Source organism: Mesoplodon mirus (genome assembly GCF_964341445.2).
Source record: "Mesoplodon mirus genome assembly, chromosome: 8".
Lineage (NCBI taxonomy): Eukaryota > Metazoa > Chordata > Mammalia > Artiodactyla > Ziphiidae > Mesoplodon > Mesoplodon mirus.
Window position 1 is genome coordinate 95,098,911 of NC_138984.1, and position 26,644 is coordinate 95,125,554.

The 26,644-nt window shown below is 37.4% G+C and overlaps 1 long non-coding RNA gene across 1 annotated transcript in view; it reads left to right on the forward strand.

Moving 5' to 3' along the window:
- The window catches only part of LOC309809764, a 128,006-nt gene that overhangs the window by 46,684 nt on the left and 54,678 nt on the right, over positions 1-26,644 (forward strand). Inside the window, exon 2 of the long non-coding RNA XR_014294898.1 lies at positions 12,403-12,483. This is a non-coding gene — a long non-coding RNA (uncharacterized lncRNA). The remainder of the gene's footprint in view (positions 1-12,402; positions 12,484-26,644) is intronic.

Consider the following 26,644-nt stretch of genomic DNA (forward strand, 5'->3'; position numbering starts at 1 on the left):
AGAGTTGAGTGAATTCAGAGACAGTGGAGGGGCAGATGATTTGGGAGGTGTGTTGTAAACTCATCTGTAAGAACCATGTAAGTTTATAACCATTCAGCTTTGAGCTCACAAGCAAAGTAAAGGATCCAGCTATTTGATACTTATACCCCTTCACTGCTCTAGACATTTCTCCTGGCTTAGTATTGGGAAATGAAGGAACAGACCAACCCAAACTGGAAGGGAGAGAAAATGCTGAATGCCAAAGAATACCTTCACCTGAAGAGAACCAGAATTGGCTGTGCCACCTTTAGGTGCTATTGGTTGCAGGCAAATGATTTTACGGTTTCATGCATCTATAAGAACTTCTATGACTGTTTTCATCTAAAATATTTTTACACGAATCCTCAGAATATTGAATTTTACAAAAAATTAAGTAATTTTTCATATAAGGTTATATTCTATGATTTTAGCACCCTAAGTTATTTTTAATGAAAGAATTGTGTTGTAAATTTTAACTCATGGCAGTAAATTAGCAAAAGCTGCATTTATCTTGTATTATCATAACCACCCACATTTAACACATGTTCAGCAAAAGATTTAGAAACTGTTTTGGAAGTTCTCATTAGTTGAGATAAATTAGCAGGATATTTACAGATGATATTAAACTGTTCAAGTACATATTTTCTTTCTTGATCATTTTATAGAGGTCTCATAAATATCAATGGCTGGCTTGCTTGTTCTTTGGGAAGTTCTTATGGGTATCAGTAACACCAAAGCCCAATATTTTAATGCTTCTAAATGTCAGAGCAGTTGACTGGCCAGATGGTGTTCTGAGCAAACACAAACTCCAACCCATTTGATGAGCCTCACCTCATCTCCAAGGTCCTCTTGTTTTTGAAGTAGCTTATGGGATCTGTATAGACTGGAGTGGTTTTTCCCAAGGGATCTAATTTGTTATGGGATATCTATCTCCTGGCCCAAAGAGCCTCTCAGAGCTTAATTCATATATAGAAGTCAAGGAATAAGTTTCATTAGGTCCCATTTGTTTATTTTTGTTTATATTTCCATTCTTCTAGGAGGTGGGTCAAAAAAGATCTTGCTGTGATTTATGTCATAGAGTGTTCTGGCTATGTTTTCCTCTGAGAGGTTTTTTTTTTTTTTTTTTTTTTTAGTTCTGCTTTATATCAAAGTGAATCAGTTCCTCTAAGAGTTTTATAGTGTCTGGCCTTACATTTAGGTCTTTAATCCATTTTGAGTTTATTTTTGTGTATGGAGTTAGGAAGTGTTCTAATTTCATTCTTTTACATGTAGCTGTCCAGTTTTCCCCCAAAAAAGGGTTCTAGGGGCAGGACAGGAATAAAGACAGATGTAGAGAGTGGACTTGAGGACACGGGGAGGAGGAAGGGTAAGCTGGGATGAAGTGAGAGAGTGGCATGGACTTATATATACTACTAGATGTGAAATAGCTAGCTAGTGGGAAACAGCTGCATGGCACCGGGAGATCAGCTCGCTGCTTTGCGACCACCTAGAGGGGTGTGATAAGGAGGATGGGAGGGAGACGCAAGAGGGAGGGGATATAGGGATATACTTACGCATATAGCTGATTCACTTTGTTATGCAGCAGAAACTAACACAACACTGTAAAGCAAATATACTCCAATAAAAATGTTTAAAAAGGTCAGGGAATATGTAGAAAGTGAATAATTGAGAGGGTATTTAGAAAGTACTATTATGTTTATCATGGATTCTTTTAATCCAAATCCAGTCCCTGGTATGCATGCCTCCTTCTTCATCAGACCTGACTTGATCTCTCAGGAACCCAAAAGATTCAAGACAGGCCAAGGCTAGATTCTAAATCTGCTGGGAGTTACAGAACACTACAACTATTTTTAGAACTTGTAAACACTCTGTGAATGGGGGTGTGAGCACTCAAAAATCAAATATATTGTTCACTGACTATCATGTCTACCCTGAGGATCGTCTTCCAGAAAAGCAAATCATAAAGTCTAATGAGATATTCAGAGGAGAGGTTTCACATATTGAAGAATGGAAGGGTAAGAACACTTCTGGGAATGTATAGTCTGACTGATCAGGAGAGTCATGAATTGCTTGAACTGTCTTATAAGCAATATAAGCAGAACAATTGAAGATTATGATTAAGAACTAACTGCGAAGGTGGTATAAAAGTGGATTAAAGTTTACGTGGGATTGAGTGCCGGCACCACTTAGAGGCAGACACACAAGTGCAGGTGAATCTCACAGAATCATCCAGGTGAAGGTGATGTGCGCCTGAAAGAGAGAGAGAAACCCAGGGATCATTATGAAGATGCACTAGGGCTGGCAAGTAATTGCTTATAAGAACAAGGATGAGAGTGGATGTGAGCTCTACCATGACATTTTGAGTAAGGGAAATTAAGATAGCAAAAATGTTACTGAAAATTATAGGCTCTAGCTGGAAGGGTTTTGGCTGTGGCCACAGGTGGTGACTTTAAGCAAATAACCCTGGGAAGTGTTCCACAGAAAGGTGTCAGATATCAAGATAGTGGGTTAACTGTCTCATTACTTGCCAATGTGTCACTCTGAGAAGGCACAGGCTAGAAAAGTAAGGAAAAGGACAAATCCTCATGTGATGACACTCTGGAGTGACTGGGACCCTGAAAGGAAGCACTAAGTTAGGATGTGGATGCAGAATGAAAGGGAGGACATATTGGGAAGCAGAGTAGATGCTTCACCCTCGTGGCAAGAGAAACCCTGACCAGTAGCATTTGAATTAAAGGGTTATACAGGGTTATCAGTCAGAGTCAGGGAACACAGAAGCCAATGTGACTATTTCAAACAGAGGGAATTCAATACTGGACACTGTTTACACAGGTGATGTAAGGGGCAAGGAGACCAACAGGAAATGGTGAGCAAACCCAGAGATTAACCACAGCAGGAAACCACCAGACCCCTAGGGCTGGAGGGACTTAGAGGAGGTGGTGGTACCAGAGCTAAGAAGCTGGGACTGTGCAGTGGAAGCTGGAACCACAGAGCGAGGGGCTGCCTGCTGGGAGCTGGAATCAGGGCAGAGAGTGGTCAGTGCTGATGACAATGTCACTGGTGGCAGAGACAAGGGGACAAACACCCTGGCCTGTCATCCAGCCCCCCATCATTACTTCCTGTTGGCCAAGCCGACCCGCAGGCTAGAGGGCAAAGGAGCCTGGGAAATGTGATTTCCTGCAACACAGAGGAGAGGAAGGGCAGGACTGGAGCGGATCTGAACAAAAAGAGGCACAAACAGCCAGCTCATGTCACCTTATGCAAATATAGAGTATTTTAAAGTTTTGAGGGCTGTCTCCCAACAAACTTTTGGAACATAAATGTAGATTAAAATGTTGATTTTTTTTCTCCTCTGTAACTGTATTCCCAACAATATTGCAAATGATATTGAAAATAGAGAATTTAATGGTCACCCAGTATGGTGCTCAGCTGCCAGACTAGCCTTCACTCTCCCTTCCCCTCCATTTCTTTACCTTGTTGTTGTCACCATGTACTTCTTATCTATTTGTCACAAAGCTGAGCATCTGCACAAAAACAATAGCTCTGCCATTTTAAAAAGATGGCAGATGAAAGTTTTCCATGACACAGGGGTGCTTTTTAAAACTGTGCTACCCCTCTTTTGTAATTACGACTGAACTTTATTTTGTATTTTGCAAACAGTTTATGATCTCCTGGCTAGAGGACTGAAAAATGTTCATATTTTTAGATGCTTTGCTTTGGCTTTCTATGGGTCTCTTGGAAAGTCATTTATTCTATCAGGAACTGTGCAAACTTTCAGAGAAATAAGGAACAGAAGCCAAAGACAGAGAAAGGGGGATACAAACAGGAGCACCATGTTGCCCCCAATAAAGGAATCAGTGTTCCCTATGTAACTTGCCCCTTTTTGTAGCACCATGGGACCGAGTCTTGTGTTTGGTGGAAAATAATAATCATTAACATTTATTGAGTACTTGCTATTTGCCAGATAAAATTGTAAATTCTTCACAGGTGTTACCTCATTTAATCCTTGAAACCAACCTATGAGGGTGGTATTCTTATAACCCTGTTTTATAGGTGAAGTAAACTAAGGAGCACAGGGGACTTTGTCCACAGTCACATACTTGGTACGTGGCAGAGACAGCATTTGAGCCTTGCAGCTTGTCCCCAGAGCCCACGCTGTACCTATCTCAGGTCGTCTCAGACGCGGAGGCCCAGAGGGCTAGTAACACACCCACAGCTTCATCAGAGCAGAGGTGCTGGTGTTGGGCAGAGGTGCGTAAGTGAGGCCCTTCTAATTCTGTTTGGGCACATGTGCTTGAACAGCTACCAACAGTGGGGGAAGAAGATTTCTGGTGTCCAAATGGGAAGCAGGAGGGAGTAGTGGTCAGGTGTATGGAGCCTGGTCATTTTGACCTGGCTTCTTAGGTATTTTGCATAGATTTGGGGTGTTAGTTACTTCATCTATAAAATAGTAATGTGTATCCACCTCATAGGGCAGTTGTAAGAAATAAGTGAAATAATATAAGGAAAGCCCTGGTCAACTCAGTGCAGAATTGTTATAATTATTACTATTGTTATTGTACAGTAGAGGAGAGGATCAAATTGGAATCCAGATTATCCCCTTCCTCTATTAGTAGGACAAACCCTAATTAACCACTGATTCATCCCCCAAATCCATTGTGTGTGTATATATATATTGATACATAATACACTGTATCTTCTTTATCCGTTCATCTGCTGATGGAAACTTAGGTTGTTTCCATATCTTGGCTATTGTGAATAATACTGCAGTGAACATGCGACTGCACATCTCTCTTCTTGAGGAATACAGTTTCCACTTCAGTCCTCTCAGTCTCTGGCCCAGCTTCTCCTCTCTGCTGAATTCTAGCTGGAGGCTATTTTCCCTGGGCAGATTGATCACTGCCCAAGTAAACTATGCATTGCAGAGGCCTCCACTGAAAAGAGATCTTCAATGAGATACGTACCGCTATGTTTTGCTGTTAAATAAGGGCAGGAGAGTTCTGAATTTACACCCAACCTACCATAGCCTTTGGAATGGCTGTTTAATGGACCATTAAGTATGTGCATGCAAATATAAACTCTCTTTAGTGAGTTGAGAAATATACCACCAAACAATGCTAGCTTTTCCCAGCCACCAAGGGAATAAGCATGTTTTGAATGGATCAAAATCTTTACTAACTCCTTCCCTCTGTGGGAGATCCTGTTACCTCAAAGGAGGTGGGACACCCAAAACTCTTAGCTCAGTACACACACACACAAACCAGATTTCACCTTTTTATTTCTTTTTTTAAAAAATTAATTAATTTATTTATTTTTGGCTGTGTTGGGTCTTCATTTCTGTGCGAGGGCTTTCTCTAGTTGTGGCAAGTGGGGGCCACTTTTCATCGCAGCGCGCGGGCTTCTCACTGTTGCAGCCTCTCTTGTTGTGGAGCACAGGCTCCGGACGCACAGGCTCAGCGGCCATGGCTTACTAGGCCCAGCCGCTCCGTGGCATGTGGGATCCTCCCAGACCAGGGCTCGAACCCGTGTCCCCTGCATTAGCAGGCAGATTCTCAACCACTGCGCCCCCAGGGAAGCCCCACCTTTTTATTTCTTTTCCAATTCACAGATACTGTGGAAATTGGCAAGATGAATTCAAGGAAAAAAAAATCTAATTTCTTGAATTTTTATGTGTACATTCTGATAAAGATAAATGTGATAGAAAAGTGAACACGTTTTGAATCAATGGTCCATAAATACTCTCTTGCCACTGTCATTTGGCAATAAGGTTTGATGAGAGTGTGTGAGTATTTATTAAATAGTGTGGTGAGAACCATCCCGAGGGGGGAAACAGAATGAAATGCAAAGCCCCAACCTTTTAGATTTGTGTCTGCAGAGGGTCTCTGTGACAGTGTGGCAAGGCTCCAGGCTTTAAGCACTTGGCCTTTGCAGTTGGATTTTAAAAGATCCCAAGACATAAATTCTGGTTGCAATTAGAGCTAGTGAAAAGAAAAATACCCTAGGAGTTATTAATATGTAAATCTAGTAATTTGGGAAATTGAATGATCTCAGGTTAGGGTTTCTGAATTTATGCAATCTAATTTTGACCAAAATGACATCACACTTCGACAGTTCTGCATAAATTGGCAGCAAATTGCATAATGTTTCTTTAAAAATTTGTACAGAAAAAGAGTGCTTAAAGAGAGCAAGGCAGGAACACACATGTGGCTACAATGCATCATACCAGTGATCCGCATAGTCTGAACCCTCATTCCCAAAGTGGTCAGTGTCATATGTTTTGGTAGAAAAAAACATAGTAACAAAGGAAATTATGTCTTTACAAATGGGGCAGAATGGTCCCTTTAGATATGTTCTCTTCTATCTTTGTCAAACTTAGAATATTTTATCTCAATACTGGTATAAGCAGAATACCCAGTTTTTCTTATCTCTGCCAGTTGTCCTGCCATTGAGAAGGATAGTGTTGATAGGTGGAAATGTTTCTTGGAAATGCTCAGTGGCCAAGCCTGCAGACACAGCTGGAATCAGTCGTGAAATGGGATACATGGCTAATCAGTTTACAATATGGACATGAGATTTGACTGCTGTTCTTCTGCTTACAAGCACTGAAAACAATCTCGAGCAACCTGAAATAATTGATTTGTTTTGAAACCTAGTCACACAGTTCTTTTGCCTGACTAAAATAATAAATTGGGATAGTTAGCAGGCTGCATTAATCAGTTCATATCCCCTTAGCACCGTAAACCTCAAGGGGCACTCCGTACTCTTTTCTCATGCTGAAACCTGCTTGAATCAAATATTCGTTCAGGCCCAGATTCATCAGTCCAATTACCTGTCTTTGATAGTCACACGAAGAACAGATTTGTGAAGAAGCGCATGGCTTTTTCAAAGCTAAGAATTGTTTTAATATATCTTGCTTTACCTTACTAATCTTTTGTGAATGTGCCATGTACCTAAACGTGATTGTTTTTATGCAGCTATTTGTATTTAAGGTTCATTACAGTTATGCTTCTTTGTAAAGAAGTGTGCCTCTTGGTTTTTAAAAACCTAGCTGGTTAAAGCGCCGAGTGTCATCTGATTTGAATATTCAAGATTTGGCAAACAAGTTCATGTGAGTCAATTTAGGAAATCAGTATTGGTCTTGGAGTAAGAAAACTTGGGTTTGAATCTTAGCTTTGCCACAGATAAGTTGGCTGATTAGGAGCGAGGAATTCAAATTCTGAGCCTCATTTTGTTTTGAAACTTCAAGTTAGTAATCCCTACCATATCTTGATTCGTTTTTTCTTTCATCTATCCAATATCTGTTGAACATTTACTACATGTTAGGCCCTTCAGTAGATTCTAGTGATTTAAAGAGTGAATAATATCTCAGTACCTATAATCCAGGGACTCATCCATAAGTAGAGGTATGTTGTAAAAAAGTAATTAGTGCACCTCTACAAGGGATATCATAATTGAGATAGGACCAAAGTGCCAGGAAATTGAAAGCAAAAGTGAATTTACTTCTCTGTTTTGGAGGAAGGTTTCAAAACAGAGGTAACATTTAATATATCCCAAAGAACCAAAAAGAGGATGAACAGGCATGGAGATATGAAAGAGCATGGCTTACTGAGAGAATTGTGAAAACACTGTGTAATTGTTATAGCATATGGGGGATGGAGTGAGAGGAAACAGGCATCCCTTTACCATGGAAGTCTAACAATCATATCCATTGTGTCCCACATTGCTTTTAGGCTTATCTGTCCTTTCAGAGAAATCCAGTGGATTATTCAAGCATTTTTTTTCCTTAAAAATATGTTCCCACTTTTCATATTTTTTTTTGTGTGTTTGTGCTTAAATGTTCAGTAGTGCTTCTTTTTATTATGGATTCAACCAGACTTTCAGATATGGGGAGAAGACTCACCAATTTTTATTTTCCAGAGTTTTCCTTGGAAAGTATCTTAGGGTTGGGAGTTATGCTGGCCATTTATCATTTTTTTCTGACATGGTGGTCCAAACTGCAAAGATACATATGTTGTCCAATGATTCTACAGTTCCAATATCTAGTACTCACAGTGTTCTTAGGTGGATGCCTTTCAGCCCCATTCTGTGAACATTCAGGTGGCAAAAATTTATCCATAGCCATGTGACCCAAGAAAATTCTGTGTAGATGAGAAATTTTATCTAGGTCTTAAAGGATAAATAGAAAGTAAGCGGGCATTCCAGACAGAGGAAACCTCATAAATAAGGTACAGAGGCAAAGAAACTCAGGGCAGGGAACATGCAGGTGGGTAGAGTAAATATAGTCATTGAATGGGAAATCAGGATGGCCTACTTGCATTTGGGCTTTATTCAATAGCTAGTTTGGGGTAAGCAAAGATTTTACATCATAGAAATAGGACTAGAATTGTTCTCTAGGAAAGTGAATCATAAATCTGGCTGTAGAGGGAAGATTGGGGATAGGGAATCCAGCTAGTGAATATTTAGAGAATAAACACATGGTAAGAGGGAGGGCTTGAATTGTGATTGCATTATTGAAAACAAAGAGAAGGAAACAAATTAGAGATATATTCTGGAAGTGGAATCAATTACCAAGTAACTAATGGTGGGGGAAGAGGGGGCTAAAATGATTCCAAGCTTCAGAACTGAAGTGATGCTAGTTCCATTAATGGAAACTGAGAGCATAGAAGGAGGGGGAAGAGAATGTTTCAGGGAGAATATGATGAGTTAATTAGCTACACATTTGCAATATAAGTAGAGATAATAGACTACTTATAAAATTAGATATGTGGGTTGGAGGAAATAAAACCTTTGCAATTGCCTGACATTTGTGTCTGCTGCTTTTCTGTTTTTTGACTATAATAGACTAAAATGAAAGGTGAATTATGATTACAAACCTATCCTCCCAAGTTGACTGTGAATTAAGTACAGTACTGTTCTAATCTAATCATACAATACCCTCATCAGTGTAGCCTCTTTTCCCACTAATATGTTTTCCCTCACCTGGCTCTCTAACTCAGCAGTCTCAATTAGATCCTTAGCAAATAGAGAATCTCTGTCTATCCCCTTTACCCCTGTGTGACAGCTGGAAAAGGTGATTGGTTCTGAACCCAGATAACTTCTGTGTCTTTCTCTTTCTAAATTCCCATAATTAATCTTTTGCAGTCTGACAATGATTCTACTGTCTTCATTTCCCAGACACAAACTCATATGGCTTTACAACACTTCAGATAACTTATTGCTAAGTTAAAATGGAATGGAGGTATTCCTTCAGGCTCCCCTAGTTTCGCCATGTGCTGTCAGGTCAACATTCTCAACACAACTAAGCAGGGACAGATGGTGCCCGTTCCCTCAGTGACAGAATCATCCAGCAATGTCAAAGGCATTTACATCCTTGAGAGAGAGAGATGTTTTATGACTACAAGTTTCCCACCATGTGTGTTCCACAATACAGAAATGAAAGTCTAAAAACAATTCACGTCCAGTTATGTTAAACTTTAATTACATGAATCATTTAGAAATAAACTCAATTACATTGCTTTATTATTAAGTTTCCAAGGACCCTTTCTAGAAAGACATTAGTGTGCTTGAGTTGAAGGTAGCTATACTGATGATTACACAAAATTCAAAATTGGACACAGCGTTCTATAATGAATCTTAGGTATTTTAAACCACTGTATTAAAACTGAAAAAGGAAAACGAAATGTTCAGGAAAATGTTCACTAATTTGGATAACAAACTATATCTTATATTTCCTTAATCAGTTTTCTTATCCTTTATTTTATATATTACTGCATTCAATTTATGTTTATTGTTTATATAAATGTGGCCTTAAATCATCTGCTTAAATAACATGTAAGTTTAATAATAAAGATATTGTAAAAACTCCCATCCTATCCATTTCCTTTTCTTCTTTAAGGATACCTAGTATTAATTTTTAAAATATAATTTGAAACTCTTGAAGAATCTGGTGACCTGAATTTCAGTCCCAATTCTGGCACTAACTATTTGCAAAATCTTTGCCAACTTGCTTGTTTTCTCTGAATCTCAGATTCCTCCTATATAGAGGGCATAGGTTATTAAGCTAAGCTGTCTCCATTTTTGAAATTCTATTGCTAAAAAGAAATTCTGTTGTATGGTATGATCAAATGAAAATAGTAAACAGATAATGATATAATAATAAAATAAAGTTTAGTGATTATATATAAAAATTTTATTTTTCCTCATTAAAGTCATATACTTTTTGGTTTACAAAAATAAAGTAAAAAAACTGTAAAGTTGAAAATGAGAATATTTTAATCTTAAAAATACCAGACATCTCCATATATTCTATATTTTGGCTGGTTTGTTGATTGGAATTGCTTTGAATCTATAGATCAGTTTTTAAAATAGTTTTATTGAGATATATTGTACATATCATACCATTTGCCCAGTTGAAGTGTCAATTCAGTATGTTCAGAGTTAAACTACCATCACCATAATACATTTTAGAACTTTTCAACACCCCACAAAGAAACTTGACACCCTTTAGTCAGCACTCCAACCTCCCAATCCCCAATTCCGTGTAACCACTAATCTGTCTTCTATAAATTTTCCTATTCTGGACATTTCATATAAATGGAATAATATAATAGATGGTCCTTTATTATTGGTTTCTTTGGCTTAGCATATTTTCAAAGTTCATCTGTGTTGTAGAATGTATCAGTACTTCCTTTTTTTATTGCTAAAAGATTTGGCTTTAAGGATACACAACACTTTATTCATTCAACAGTTGGTAGACATTGGGTTGCTTCCACTTTTTAGTCGTTATGAATAACGCTGCTATGGACATCATGTACGAGTTTTGTGTGGACGTATATTTTTATTTCTCTTGGGTATATACCTAAGAGTGGAATTGCTGGGTCATTTGATAACTCTATGTTTAACCTTTTGAGGAACCACCAAATTCTTTTCCAAAGCAACTGCTTCATTTTACAGTCCTGTCAGTGTTTGAGGGTTCCAGTTTTTCCACATCTTCATCAACAGTTGTTATTTTCCATTTTTTGGTTATAGCTATTCTAGTGGTTGTGAAATTATATCTCATTGTGGTTTTGATTTGCATTTGCTTGATGGCTAATGATGTTGAACACCTTTTCATGTGTTTATTGACCTTTTGAATATTTTCTTTGGAGAAATGTCTGTTCAGATCCTTTAACCCATTTTTTAATTGGTTTATTTTTCTTTTTGTTGTTTAGTTATAATTGTTCTTTATATATTCCAGATACAAGCCCCTTATCACATAAATGATTTGAAATAATTTTCTCCCATTCTTTGGGTTGTCTTTTCACTTTATTCATGGTGTTTTTTAAAACACAAATTAAAAAAAATTTGATGATGTCCAATTTATCTTTCTGTTATTGTTGTTGCTTGTCCTTTTTGTTTCATATCTAAGAAAGAGTTGCATAACCCAAGGTCACAAACATGCACACCTATGTTATTATAAGTTTCATAGTTTTAGATCTTACATTTAGGTCTTTGATACATTTTAAGTAAATATGTGTATATGGTATGATGTTCGGATCAAACTTCATTTTTTGAGGGGATATACAGTTGTCCCAGCACCATTTATTGAAAAGAGTATTTTTCTCCATTAAATTGCTTTGAAACACTTGCTGAAAATCAGATGATCATAAGTATAAAGGTTTATTTCTGGACTCTCAATTTTATTTCATTTATCAATAAGTCAGTCTTTATGCTAGTACAACACAGTCTTGATTACTTTAGCTTTGTAGTATGTTTTAAAGTTAGGAAGTATGCATTCTCCAATTTTGAACTTTTTCACAGTTGTTTTGACTATTCTGGTCCCTTCAGTTTTAGACCATAGGGATTTTAGAATTAACTTGTCAATTTCTGCAGAAAAGTAAGTTGGTATTTTTATAAGGACTGCATTGAATATGTAGACTGTTTGGGGGAGTATTGCCATCTTAAAAATATTGTCTTCTGATCCATGATAATAGAATGTCTTTTCATTTATTTAAGTCTTCTTTAATTTCTTTCAACCATGTTTTGTACTTTTCAGAGTATAATTCTCACTCCTTTTGTTAAATTTATTTTAAAATATTTTATTCTCTTTGATGTGTGTATTGATGTGTGTGTGATTGAAATTGTTTTCGTAGCTTCAGGAGTGTTCAGGATGTTCATTGACAGTATGTAGAAATGCAATTAATTTTTGTATATAGGTCTTGTATTCTGCAATTTTATTGAGCCTGTTTATTAGCTCTAATAGCTGTCTCTCTCTCTGTGTGTGTGTGTGTGTGTGTGTGTATGTATTCATTAGGATTCTCTATCTACAAGATTGTATTATCTGCAAGTAGAGATAGTTTCACTTCTTTCTTTTCAATTTGGATGACTTTTCTTTTTCTTGCCTAGTTGCCCTGGCTAGCACCTCAAGCATAATATTGAATAGAAGTTGTGACATCAGCCATCCTTGTCTTGTTCCTGATGTTAAGGGTAAGAGTTCAGTCTTTCACTATTAAATATGATATTAGCTGTGGGTGTTTTTTTCTTTGTAGCTCCTCTTTCTGAAGTTGAGGAAATTTTCTTCTATTCTTTTGTTGTTTAGTGTTTTTATCATGAAAGGGTGTTGAATTTTGTCAAGTGCAATTTTGCATCTATTGAGATAAGTGTGGGTTTTTGTACTTTATTCTATTCATTTAGAATATTACATTAATTGATTTTTGGATATAGAAACAGCCTTGCATTTCCTAGATAAATTTCATTATATGTATTGCTTTATTTTTATTTGCCAGTATTTTGTTGAGAGTTTTTTTGTCTATATTCATAAGAGACATTGGTCTGTAATTTTCATTTCTTGTGATGTCTTTGTCTGGTTTTGTTATCAAGATGATGCTGACCACATTAAATGAGTTACAAAGTGTTCTCTCCTCTTTTATTTTTTTGGGAAGTTTGTGAAGAACTGGTAAAATTCTTTAAATGTTTAGTAGAATTCACTGGTGAAGGCATTTGGGCCTGGAGTTTTCTTTGTATATAGTTTTAAAATTACTGATTCAGTCTCTTATTATAAATCTATTCAGATTTTCTATTTCTTCTTGAGTCACTTTTTATAATTTTTATCTTTTAAGAAGTTTTTCCCATTTCATGTAAATTATTTAATTTGTTGTCATATAGCTGCCTTTAGTATTCCCTTATAAAACTTTATTTCTGTAAACTCAGTAGTAATGTCCCTTTTTAGTTCTCAATTTTAATAATTTGAGTTTTCTTTCTTTTCTTTTCTAATCAGTCTAGCTAGAGTTTTCTCAATTTTATTGATCTTTTCAGAGAACTAAGTTTGGGGTTTATTGATTTTCTCCATTGTTTTTATATTTTCTACTTCATTGATTTCCACTCTAATTCTTATCATTTCCTTTCTTCTGCTCTTGATTCAAAGTTCTTCTTTTCCTACTATCTTAACATGGAAGATTACATTGTTGATTTGAGATCTTTCTTCTTTTTTGATGTTGGTGTTTGCACTACAGATTTCCCTCTGAGCACCTCTTAAGTTACACCTCATGAGTTTTTGTATGCTATGTGTTCATTTACATTCATCTCAAAGTATTTTCTAATTGTCCTTATCATTTATTCTTTGATCTCCTTCTTATTTTGTACTATGTTTAATTTGCATATGTGTGTAAATATGTATAGATGAGTTTTGAGGGAATTTATGTCTTAATATTGAGCTTTCTAATCCATTAAAATGGTAACTCTTTCCATTTATTTATGTCTTCCTTGATTTCTTCCATCAGCTTTTTGTAGTTTTCAGTGGACAGATCTTATGTATATTTTGTAAGATTTATACAGAAGTATTTTGTGTTTTTGGATCTATTGTAAATTGTATTTTTATTTCAATTTCTAATTATTTATTGCTAGTATATAAACTTGTGATTGATTTTTGGCTATTTTGCCTATATCCGGCAACTTTGCTAAATCTACTTAGCCATTATAGTAGCTTTTTAATAGATTCTTGGGATTTTTTATGTAGACAATCATGTCATCTGAAAAAAGAGACTTTTCTTTCTTCCTTTCAATTATGGGTGCCTTTTTTTACTTTTCTTATTGTACTGGCTAAGACCTCCAGTACAATTTTGAATAAAAGTTGTGAAAGTGTATATCTTTGCTTTTGTTCTGTGTCTTAGGGGGAAAATGCTCATTCTCTCACTAAGTATAATGTTGGTTATACATTTTTTTCTAGATATTTTTATCACATTGATGATGTTTCTTTCCATTCCTATTTGTGGGGAGTTTATATCATGATATATCATGAACAAGTGTTGAATTTTTGAAAGACTTTTTCTACATCTATTGAGATGATTATATGATTTTCATCTTTAGTGTATAGATATGGTGAATTTTGTTGATTGATGTTTTAAAAATTATTTCATTTATTTATTTAATTTTGGCTGCATTGGGTCTTTGTTGCTGTGTGTGCATGCTTTCTCTACTTGTGGCGAGCAGGGGCTACTCTTCTTTGCGGTGAGTGGGCTTCTCATTGCAATGGCTTCTCTTGTTGTGGAACACGAGCTCTAGGCACATGCCTAGAGCTTCAGTAGTTGTGGCATGTGGGCTCTAGAGTGCAGACTTAGTAGTTGTGGTGCATGGGCTTAGTTGCTCCACGGCATGTGGGATCTTCCCGGACCAGGGCTCGAACCCATGTCCCCTGCACTGGGAGGCAGATTCTTAACCACTGCGCCACCAGGTAAGTCCCTTGTTGATTGATTTTTGAACCAGTCTTGCATTTTTGAGATAATGCTTCACTTGGTCATGATATATTATCTCCTTTATATATTGTTGGATTGGATTTGCTATTATTTTTGAAGTTTTTGTGTCTATATTTATAAAAGAAAGTTACCTGTAGTTTTCTTGTAATGTTGTTTTCACTTGGGATGTCAAGAGGATGTTAATTTCATAGAATGAGTTTCAATTTTCTGGAAGAATTTGTGTGGAATTGGCATAGTCTCTTTTTAAAATTTTTTGTTGGAATTCAACAATGAAGTCATCTAATGCTAAAGTTTTCTTTGTGGTGAGATTTTTAAACTATGAGTTCATTTCATTTAATATATATAGCTAATTAGGTTAGCACTTCTTCTTCAGTGATTTTTAATTGTTTATTGTCAAGGGGTTTATCTGATTCATTTAGATTCTCAATTTTATTGACTTGAAATTTTCATTATCCACATAATCCTTTTCATAACCTAGAATCTACAGAGATGCTCCTTCTTGTATTCCTAGTGTTGGTAATTTATGTCTTTTTTTTGGTAACAGTCTGACTAGAAGTTAATCATTTCGATAGATCTTGTCAAAGAATTATCTTTGGGGGTCATTGGGAAGCATGCTTTAGGTATTGGAGAGAAAAGAGAATGGCCTTGCTGCAAATTTGCATAATTTCATGGTTAGGGTATTAATGATATATGAGGGGAATGCCCTGAAAGAGAAACTTCTGCTCATATTTTATATATCTGGAGTCAATTATTTTAGCTTTTAATATGGAGGAAAAATACATCACTTTATAATCAAAAGGCAAGGAGGGTTCTATCTTCTTTTAAAAACAATAACAACACTATCATAATATACTCTCTTTTAGAAGATGATTTGCTGAAAACAGCAATGAAACAAACCACCTAAGGCCTTCTGTAAATCTAACTGCAAATAATAACTCCAAGAGGGAAATGTTGATTGTGTTATTTCAGACTCCTCAGAATCAAATGTGTTCCTCGTGTTCAGGGAACCATAGTCTCTAGATAACTGTCTATTCTCTAAAAATATCATCATACAAAGTACTTGCCATACTGCAGGTTAGGAAACATAACCATAATTTAATATAGGAAAATTTACAATTGAACTATAACAATAGAAGAAATATTGCAATCATACTTGTAAAACACATGCAAATTAAGTATTTTTAAAGGAGGATGAATAGAGTCCCATTTCTCTCAGGATGGTATAGAATCTGCAGCATCTTCTTTGCTCATTCCCTCATTAAAGGAGATATCTTTTCTGACTTGTCTAGAAGGTTGGTTATTTGCCCTGGTGAGCAAGCAGGCATAGAAGCAGCCTCTCTAGAGCAGTCCTGCAGACAGGGAGTTTATATAAAAAGTTGAGAATATAAAAAGTTGAGAACAGCAAAAGTGACCATTTCTAAGTATCTGACAGGCTTGTCATCCCCATCAGATGGTATCTGTGCATCCTCTGGGGCTCTGAAGCTTGTTGCTGCACTGGAAGTCTCCTACTCTGTCCCCAGCTCTGGGGAGCTGCTCCTTCAGAGATGAATTCTTGTGTTCTTTGTCTGTACCTTTTGCTCTTGGCATCTTTCCTTCAGTCACTATCCATCTTGTGACGGCCTTGCACGAGGATAGATATGGACACAGAAAACATACTCATTACATATTTGTGAACTGACCAGTGTGCAAGGAGGTTTCTTTAAAAGGGAATCACAGAGTGCTGTAGAGATTGCCGCTGAGGCTGGATAAACCCATTTTTCCTTTCCTTTGTCCTTTGTACATTTTCATATGGTTGCAAAACTTCTTCCTGTAGGAGGAGGCCTCCTTTTGATTTCCGCAAGTGATCTGCTTTCTCTGGGAGAATAACACGTCATGTGCCTATTAAAGAAAACTGCTAAACATTTACAAATGAGACACCAGAATTAGCATGAAACCAAGACACCCCCTGTAGGAGATCAGCTAGGCAGGTGGGGTGAAGTGTTCTGCATCGGCTCCCGGGCTCGTCAGTCATGGCCTGACCACTTCTACTGCCTAGGCCTTGCTCACAAATGGACGGTGGGAACATCATACTCTAGCATTTTGTCATCACAATCCCTGTGCATTTCTGTTGTGTTGAAAAGGAGATACTGCAAAGTGAGAAGTCAAATGCAAACCTGATCTTTACCGCAGGAAAATCCCCTAAGTGAGAATCCTGGCTCCTCTCATCAGGAGAAGCAGCCACAGAGAATGAGAAATAGCTTGCGTTGTGACCTTGGGCAAGTCCTTTGGCTCCTCTGGGCCTCAGTTTTCTCTTCCCTTAAATAAGTGAGTCTCATATGGTGCCTTATTTTTAGACTTTTATGATGAAAAATTTTAAACGCACAGAAAAATAGAAAAACTTGGTGCAGTGGACATCCATATACATACCATCTGGATTCAGCAACTGCTAACATTTTGCCATATTGCCTCATGATTGCATGTATATCTATCTATACTTTTGCCGAGTCATCTTAAAGTGAATTATAGATGTCAGGACATTTCATGCTTAAATATTTCAGTTTGTATATTCAGAAATTAAGGACATATTCCTCCATCACTATAAACCAATTATAGAATGACTCTGAGTTCCAGAGTCCCAGGCTCTGGGAGCCTTGGACTTGATTTTCACCAGAGATACATGAAAGAACAGATAGGAACAGAGACAGATATACCATGAAGCTCATGCAGCTACAACTTCGGGTTTTCTCACTTGTACAGGCTCCTTTTAAAACCATTTATATTAAATTTGTGAAGGAAAACTATTTTAGCTGTAACTGCTTAAGCCCATTATTTATTTTCGATCTGGCTTCTCTTCCCTTACAATCTCTTCCCCTTCCCCCTAAACGCACACACACATTCTCTCTCTCTCTCTCTCTCTCTCTCTCTCTCTTTCATATCAGGTGAACATTTTGGGGATTCCACTTTAAAACCTGGATATTAATCTTGCTTGTAATCACTGCTGTGCAAAGTGAAGTTACTGCCAGCTCTCCAGAGGTATGAATGAATTCTAGGAATACTGTTACTGTTCATAGGTAGAAGTAACATGAACTACAGTAAGTATATGAGGAAAGGAGGACAAATATGGGACACAATGAATGGAGTCACAATTAATCTAGGAAAAGGCATCCAATCGGAATATGTGTAAATCTGGAAGCTGAGGATTTGAATATCATCAAAATGCAAGTTCTCTCTTGTCAGGAATAAGAGTTAAATATGCAATATATGCACTATATATTGGAATTGCACAAAATAGAATTTATCAGAAAACCTGTTGCTGTGTTACACTGTGAATACTTCTGGGTGAGAAGTTGCATGTTTTAAGCATCTAAACGTATCATCTGATATCTTAGAGAATCTCACTCATCTTTGCCTAAGGAAGTCTGGCAGAGTCAGATTTAGTATGATGTAAAATTTTGACCAGTACTGTGAAAGGACAAACATAATACACAAATGAAGTAAATATGGCAAAATGTTAACGATTGTCAAATTCAGGAGGTGGGTACATGGATGATTATTGTACTCTTATTCGGTATTTGAAAGTTTTCATAATGAAAAGAAAAAAATCACCCTATAAAATCCACTCAGTTTACAGGGGAGGAAATTGGCACAAACCTGTCAGGAAATGGATGTGTATGATAGAAGAGGAATTTGATTATATGGCTCAATACTGTGGAGCATCAATTTAAAAATGCATTTTGGTTTGACATATCATGTGCGACTTAATTTCAGTGCAATTTTGTATATTTTTCATAATTGTTAATCAGATCAACGTTCAGATATAACTGCAATGAAGTATGTTGGTGGAAGCCAAAAAAAAAAAAAAAGTGAAAGACAGGAGACTGACAGAAGCTTCAAAATGTCAAACCCCCCCTTAGGGGCTTCCCTGGTGCCGCAGTGGTTGAGAGTCCACCTGCCGATGCAGGGGATATGGGTTTGTGCCCCGGTCCGGGAAGATCCCACATGCCGCGGAGCGGCTGGGCCCGTGAGCCATGGCCACTGAGCCTGTGAGTCTGGAGCCCGTGCTCCACAACAGGAGAGGCCACAACAGTGAGAAGCCCGCGTACCACAAAAAAACAAACAAAAAAAACCCCTTAGCATATCATAATGAAATATAAAAGCTTTGATTTCAAAATCAATAAAAATTTTTCTAAGATATCAATAAAATGATTTTTCAATCATGTGAAAGCAAGACTAAATTATCTTTTATTCTCTCTGGACACTGCAAAATTATTATCATATGGAGGAACAAAGAGTATGCAGCCAAAAACTTCAGGAGTATAGAGTTTTGTCAGGTAGTTAATTAATAAAATATATTATTTTTGGATTTTTCATATGTGCACTATTAACTTTTGAACTTTGTTGTGACTTTTTTCTCATTTAAAATAATACACCTAGTTTTTGTACCTAGTTTTTTTTTGTTTTTTTTTTTTAAAGAAGATGTTGGTGGTAGGAGTTTATTAATTAATTTATTTATTTTGCTGTGTTGGGTCTTCGTTTCTGTGCAAGGGCTTTCTCTAGTTGTGGCAAGTGGGAGCCACTCTTCATTGCGGTGCGCGGGCCTTTCACTATCGCGACCTCTCTTGCTGCGGAGCACAGGCTCCAGATGCGTAGGCTCAGTAGTTGTGGCTCACGGGCCTAGTTGCTCCACGGCATGTGGGATCCTCCCAGACCAGGGCTCGAACCCGTGTCCTCTGCATTAGCAGGCAGATTCTCAACCACTGCGCCACCAGGGAAGCCCTGTACCTAGTTTTGAATTTATAATTTGTAATCTTTTTTTTTTTTTTTTTTTTGCAGTATGTGGGCCTCTCACTGCTGTGGCCTCTCCCATTGCGGAGCACAGGCTCCGGACGCACAGGCCCAGAGGCCACGGCTCACGGGCCCAGCCGCTCCGCAGCATGTGGGATCCTCCCAGACCGGGGCACGAACCCGTTTCCCCTGCATCGGCAGGCGGACTCTCAACCACTGCGCCACCAGGGAAGCCCTATAATTTGTAATCTTAAAGAGGGCTGTAAAATCTGTATGCTGCAGGCCTTAGGATTGGTCTGAATTCAGCATCACTCTGAATTTTACAGTGTTCAAATACAAAAATTGTGTTTTCTATTCTTCTCTACCTGATTCTTCTGGTAGCAAACTGCAATGTTAACACTAATGGAATATTAGAAATTCAGACATTTTAATATGTTGGTGAGGATATTGAAGCCCAGAAAGATGGCAACTTGTCCCAACTCATATGTATGTAGTGACAACACAATGGTTAAGATTCAGGTCTCCTGACTCTTGGCCACTCTCCTTCTCCTCATGCTGTGTTGCCACTCATTAGTTAAAGAAACATGTTATAAAATATGATGCTCAAGATATGACATTGTCCACCAGAAAGACAAGATCCAGCCTCATCCACCAGAACACAGGCACCAGTCCCCTCCACTAGGAAGCCTACATAACCCATTGAACCAACTTAGCCACTTGGGGCAGATGGCAAAAATAATGGGAACTATGAACCTGCAGCCTGCGAAAAGGAGACCACAAACACAGTAAGTTAAGCAAAATGAGAAGACAGAGAAACACACAGCAGATGAAGAAGCAAGGTAAAACCCCACCAGACCAAACAAATGAAGAGGAAATAGGCAGTCTACCTGAAAAAGAATTCAGAGTAATGATAGTCAAGATTATCCAAAATCTTGGAAACAGAATGGAGAAAATACAAGAAACGTTTAACAAGGACCTAGAACAACTAAAGAACAAAGAAACAATGATGAACAACAAAATAAATGAAATTAAAAATTCTCTAGAAGGAATCAATAGCAGAATAACTGAAGCAGAAGAACAGATAAGTGACCTGGAAGATAAAACAGTGGAAATAACTACCACAGAGCAGAATAAATAAAAAAGAATGAAAGAGTTGAGGACAGTCTCAGAGACCTCTGGAACAACATTAAATGCACCAACATTCGAATTATAGGGGTCCCAGAAGAAGAAGAGAAAAAGAAAGGGACTGAGAAAATATTTGAAGAGATTATAGTTGAAAACTTCCCTAATATGGGAAAGGAAATATTCAGTCAAGTTCAGGAAGCACAGAGAGTCCCATACAGGATAAATCCAAGGAGAAACACACCAAGACACATATTAATCAAACTATCAAAAATTAAAGAAAAAATATTAAAAGCAGCAAGGGAAAAACAACAAATAACACACAAAGGAATCCCTATAAGGTTAACAGCTGATCTTTCAGCAGAAACTCTGCAAGCCAGAAGGGAGTGGCAGGACATATTTAAAGTGATGAAAGGGAAAAAACTACAACCAAGATTACTCTACCAAGCAAGGATCTCATTCAGATTCGATGGAGAACTTAAAACCTTTACAGATAAGCAAAAGCTAAGAGAATTCAGCACCACCAAACCAGCTTTACAACAAATGCTAAAGGAACTTCTCTAGGCAGGAAATATAAGAGAAGGAAAAGACCTACAATAACAAACCCAAAACAATTAAGAAAATCGTAATAGGAACATACATATCGATAACTACCTTAATGTAAATGGATTAAATGCTCACACCAAGAGACATAGACTGACTGAATGGATACAAAAACAAGACCTGTATATATGCTGTCTACAAGAGACCCATTTCAGACCTAGGGGCACATACAGACTGAAAGTGAGAGGATGGAAAAAGATATTCCATGCAAATGGCAATCAAAAGAAAGCTGGAATAGCAATTCTCATATCGGACAAAATAGACTTTATTAAAATAAAGACTATTACAAGATACAAAGAAGAACACTATATAATGATCAAGAGATCGATCCACGAGAAGATACAACAATTGTAAATAGTTATGCACCCAACATAGGAGCACCTCAATACAGAAGGCAAATGCTAACAGCCATAAAAGGGGAAATCAACAGTAACACAATCATAGTGCGGGACTTTAACACCCCCCTTTCACTAATGAACGTACCATCCAAAATGAAAATAAATAAGGAAACACAAGTTTTAAATGATACATTAAACACAATGGACTTAATTGATATTTATAGGATATTCCATCCAAAAACAACAGAATACACCTTCTTCTCAAGTGCTCATGGAACATTCTCCAGGATAGATAATATCTTGGGTCACAAATCAAGCCTTGGCAAATTTAAGAAAATAGAAATCGTATCAAGTATCTTTTCTGAGCACAACTCTATGAGACTAGATGTCAATTACAGGAAAAAATCTAAAAAATACAAACAAATGGAGGCTAAAGAATACACTACTAAATAACCAAGAGATCACTGAAGAAATCAAAGAGGAGATCAAAAAATACCTAGAAACAAATGACAATGAAAAGACAATGACCCAAAACCTATGGGATGCAGCAAAAGCAGTTATAAGAGGGAAGTTTATAGCAATACAATCCTACCTAGAAACAAGAAACATCTCAAATAAACAACCTAACATTACACCTAAAGCAATTAGAGAAAGAAGAACAAAAACCCCCCAAAGTTAGCAGAAGGAAAGAATTCATAAAGATCAGATCAGAAATAAATGAAAAAGAAATGAAGGAAACGATAGCAAAGATCAATAAAACTAAAAGGTGGTTCTTTGAGAAGATAAACAAAATTGATAAACCATTAGCCAGACTCATCAAGAAAAAAAGGGAGAAAACTCAAATCAATAGAATTAGAAATGAAAAAGGAGAAGTAACAGCTGGCACTGCAGAAATACAAAGGATCATGAGAGATTACTACAAGCAGCTATATGCCAATAAAATGGACAACCTGGAAGAAATGGACAAATTCTTAGAAAACCACAACCTTCCGAGACTGAACCAGGAAGAAATAGAAAATATGAACAGACCAATCACAAGCACTGAAATTGAGACTGTGATTAAAAATCTTCCAATAAACAAAAGCCCAGGACCAGGTGACTTCACAGGCGAATTCTATCAAACATTTAGAGAAGAGCTAACACTCATCCTTCTCAAACTCTTCCAAAACATTGCAGAGGAAGGAACACTCCCAAACTCATTCTATGAGGCCACCACCACCCTGATACCAAAACCAGACAAAGATGTCACAAAAAAAGAAAACTACAGGCCAATATCACTGATGAATATAGATGCAAAAACCCTCAACAAAATACTAGCAAACAGAATCCAACAGCACATTGTAAAGATCATAAACCATGATCAAGTGGGATTTATCCCAGGAGTGCAAGGATTCTTCATATACACAAATCAATCAATGTGATAAACCATATTCACAAATTGCAATGTTCATTGCAGCTGTATTTACAATAGCCAGGACATGGAAGCAACAGATGTGTCCATCGACAGATGAATGGATAAAGAGGATGTGGCACATATATACAATGGAATAGTACTCAGCCATAAAAAGAAACAAAATTGAGTTATTTGTAGTGAAGTGGATGGACCTAGAGTCTGTCATACAGAGTGAAGTAAGTCAGAAAGAGAAAAACAAATACCATATGCTAACACATATATATGGAATCTTAAAAAAAAATGGTTCTGAAGAACCTAGGGGAAGGACAAGAATAAAGACACAGATGTAGAGAATGGACTTGAGGACCCAGGGAGTGTGAAGGGTAAGCTGGGGCAAAGTGAGTGAGTGGCCTGGACATACATACACTACCAAATGTAAAATAAATAGATAGCTAGTGGGAAGCAGCCACATAGCACAGGGAGATCAGCTTGGTGCTTTGTGACCACCTAGAGGGGTGGGATAGGGAGGGTGGGAGGGAGACACAAGAGGGAGGCGATATGGGGATATATTTATATGTATAGCTGATTCACTTTGTTGTACAGCAGAAACTAACACACCATTGTAAAGCAATTATACTCCAATAAAGATGTTTAAAAAAATTAACTATTATAATTTAAATGGATGAATAAATGTTGAAATGTGTAAAAGTAATCAGATATTTGTTCAAAATGCACATACAGATACAGTCATCATATGAAAATAAATCTAGAATAGTAAAACTTTAGAAATTCTTGAATATTCATTTGCAGATGAAATCTATAGCAAGTATAGCATATTCATAACATCTGTTCCTACATAACATATTAAGGCTGTACAGTATTATAACACAGAATTTGAATCTATAAATTTATGTGAAAAATATTTATTTTAAAATTTGCTTTATATTTTTAAATGGTAAAAGTAGTTCTACATGTTCATTGTTGTGATTATACCACAGAATAATAAAAGTATGGGGAAAGTTGGGTTTTTTTTAAACTGGAAAGAAATATTTTTTAATTTTAATCTAAATATTTTTAGATTATGGACTCATGGGGTAATCTGTAATTTTATTTTCTTTTGACATATGTGTTTGCCAAGTGTTTTACATTGATCACAGTGTTTTACATTGATCACAGTAATCATTAACATTGAAATGATTGTTTTTGTAATACATGCCATTGGTCTGTTAATAAAGTTAAGCTAATTTCAAAATTAATTTATATTGGTGTTGAGAGACATAAAGAAAATTATATCCAAAAAAACAATATGGCATTGAGGAGATATTCTGTGAAGTTCATTCTGTTGATTTACTCAGCCACTAATTTATGCATCACATATTCAGTGAGCTTTGGAGATTCACAGGTGGTCCCTGACCACATGGTCCTTGACTTTAAATAGCTCACAGGAGCAGGATTCTAGACTAGTAGAAAGAAATGCTGCAACATAGACATTAATTATACACATTAGAATTCCAATGGGGAAGGAATGTGTCTTCTATTCCATAGTTTTTGTGCCCCCATATATTCCTTTAGAAGAGAGAGAGGAGGGCTAGTCCTGGCTCTATCAGCTACCACAGAAATACTCTCTCCGTTCAATCTTGTTACATCCTATTCCCCATTCTTACTCTATTTTAAGGGAAGTGAAGACTGTTAGGAACTTCTTTACTTATGTACTTATGTACTAATCAGGGTTCTTTAGAGAAGCAGAACTAATAGCAGATATATATATGTGTGTGTGTGTGTGTGTGTGTATATGTAGAGAGAGAGAGAGAGAAAGAGAGAGGGATATCAATATTGAGATATATATGTTTGTGTGTATGTATACATAAGTATATGTGATTTATTATAAAGAATTGGCTCATACCATTATGGAGGCTGAGAAGTCCCAGAGTCTGCAGTCTGAAGGCCTAAGAACTAGGAGAGCCAATGGTATAAGTTCCAGTCCAAGTCTAAAGGCAGGAAAAGACTAATGTTCTAGCTTGAAGACCAGCAGGTAGAGAGAGTGAATTCTTTCTTGCTCAGTGCTTTATTCTTTTCAGACCTCAACAGATTGGATAAGGGCCACCCACATTGGGGGGAGCAATCTGCTTTACTCAGTCTACTGATTCAAATGTTAACCTCATCCAGAAACACCCTCACAGACACACACACAGACGTAATTTAACCAAGTACCTGGGCACTTTTGGCCCAGTTGACACATAAAATTAACCATCACTTCTACATTTCTCCTCTCCTCCTCTCTCTCCTCCTTCATCACTACCTTAGGTTGGGGTTCCCCAGAAACAGACCCTCAGATGAGGGTTTGTGGAAAAACGGTTTACTAAGAGATTCCCCCAAAATGGAAGAGGGACACACAGAAGGACTGGGAAGAGGAGGAGGTCAAGTGATGGGCCAGTATTAAGCAGAGTTCCAGGGAGGTTAACTTTGCTTCAATCCTGTGGAAAAGCTCTGGAAGCACATGGGCTGCACCTCTGATCACCCTGGCCTTGGTCTTGGGAACTGGGGTATTTATAACCACACAAGGTTAGTCAGTGGCCACAGGCTCCACCTGGAGGCCATAAATCTCCAGGTACTTACCACTCTCTGTCCAGGCAAGAAAAGTAGGCTCTGACAGTCCAAGGGCAGCCCTCTATGAAGTGTCACAGGTGTGGGTTTTGGAAGTGAAAACATTGTATCCAGGTAAATCAAAAGGGATCTGAGGGGGCTTCCCTGGTGGCACAGTGGTTGAGAGTCTGCCTGCCGATGCAGGGAACACGGGTTTGTGCCCTGGTCTAGGAAGATCCCACATGCCACGGAGCGGCTGCGCCCGTGAGCCATGGCCGCTGGGCCTGCGCGTCCGGAGCCTGTGCTCCGCAACGGGAGAGGCCACAACAGTGAGAGGCCCGTGTAAAAAAAAAAAAAAAAAAAGGGATCTGAGGGAGTTGGGCAGAGCACAGCCATGTGCCACAATGGTCATCAGCCTCTTAGCAATGATCACAGTAATGTCAGTGTTATCAAGGACTCATGTGTGGGATACTGGACTCTGTGCTTTCTAGACATAATATTATTCAATCTTGATGTCAGATTTATGGTAATTAGTATAATTATACTACTGAGGCTCAGAGTGAGTAAGTTGCCTACGGGAACAGCAAGGGCTGCAGGTATACAATCCTCCTGTCCGCCAGATGCCGTCTGCCCTTTGCTCCACGTCCTTGCTTACCACCCCAAATTATCTGGTGAAAATATTATTAATTGCCATGCAAGATAATGGGTAGAATGTCAACATTCCCATTAGTGGTATAGAAAATCTGTCTCATTATTTATAGTCATACTCTCATGTATCTTGATAACTTGCCAGGACGTAATTCAAAGTAAAACCTCCTGATATTGATGAAAGTATTGTAGGTCTAAGCTGCCAAACAAAAATATCTGCCATCTCTCTGAAAGTTTGTTGTTTTGAACTACTTAAAAGATGCAATTTTTGGCTGTCATGGAATTGTTTTACACCCATGTTTGCACTCTGGGTTTTAGAAATTTGCTGAATATGAAAGAAGTCTTTACACTACAGTGTAGTGTTATTTTTCACTAACAAGACACAGCCTTTCCAAATTTAGCCATTCACTACTAAACGTACAGAACCAGTGGTGAAGATAATTATG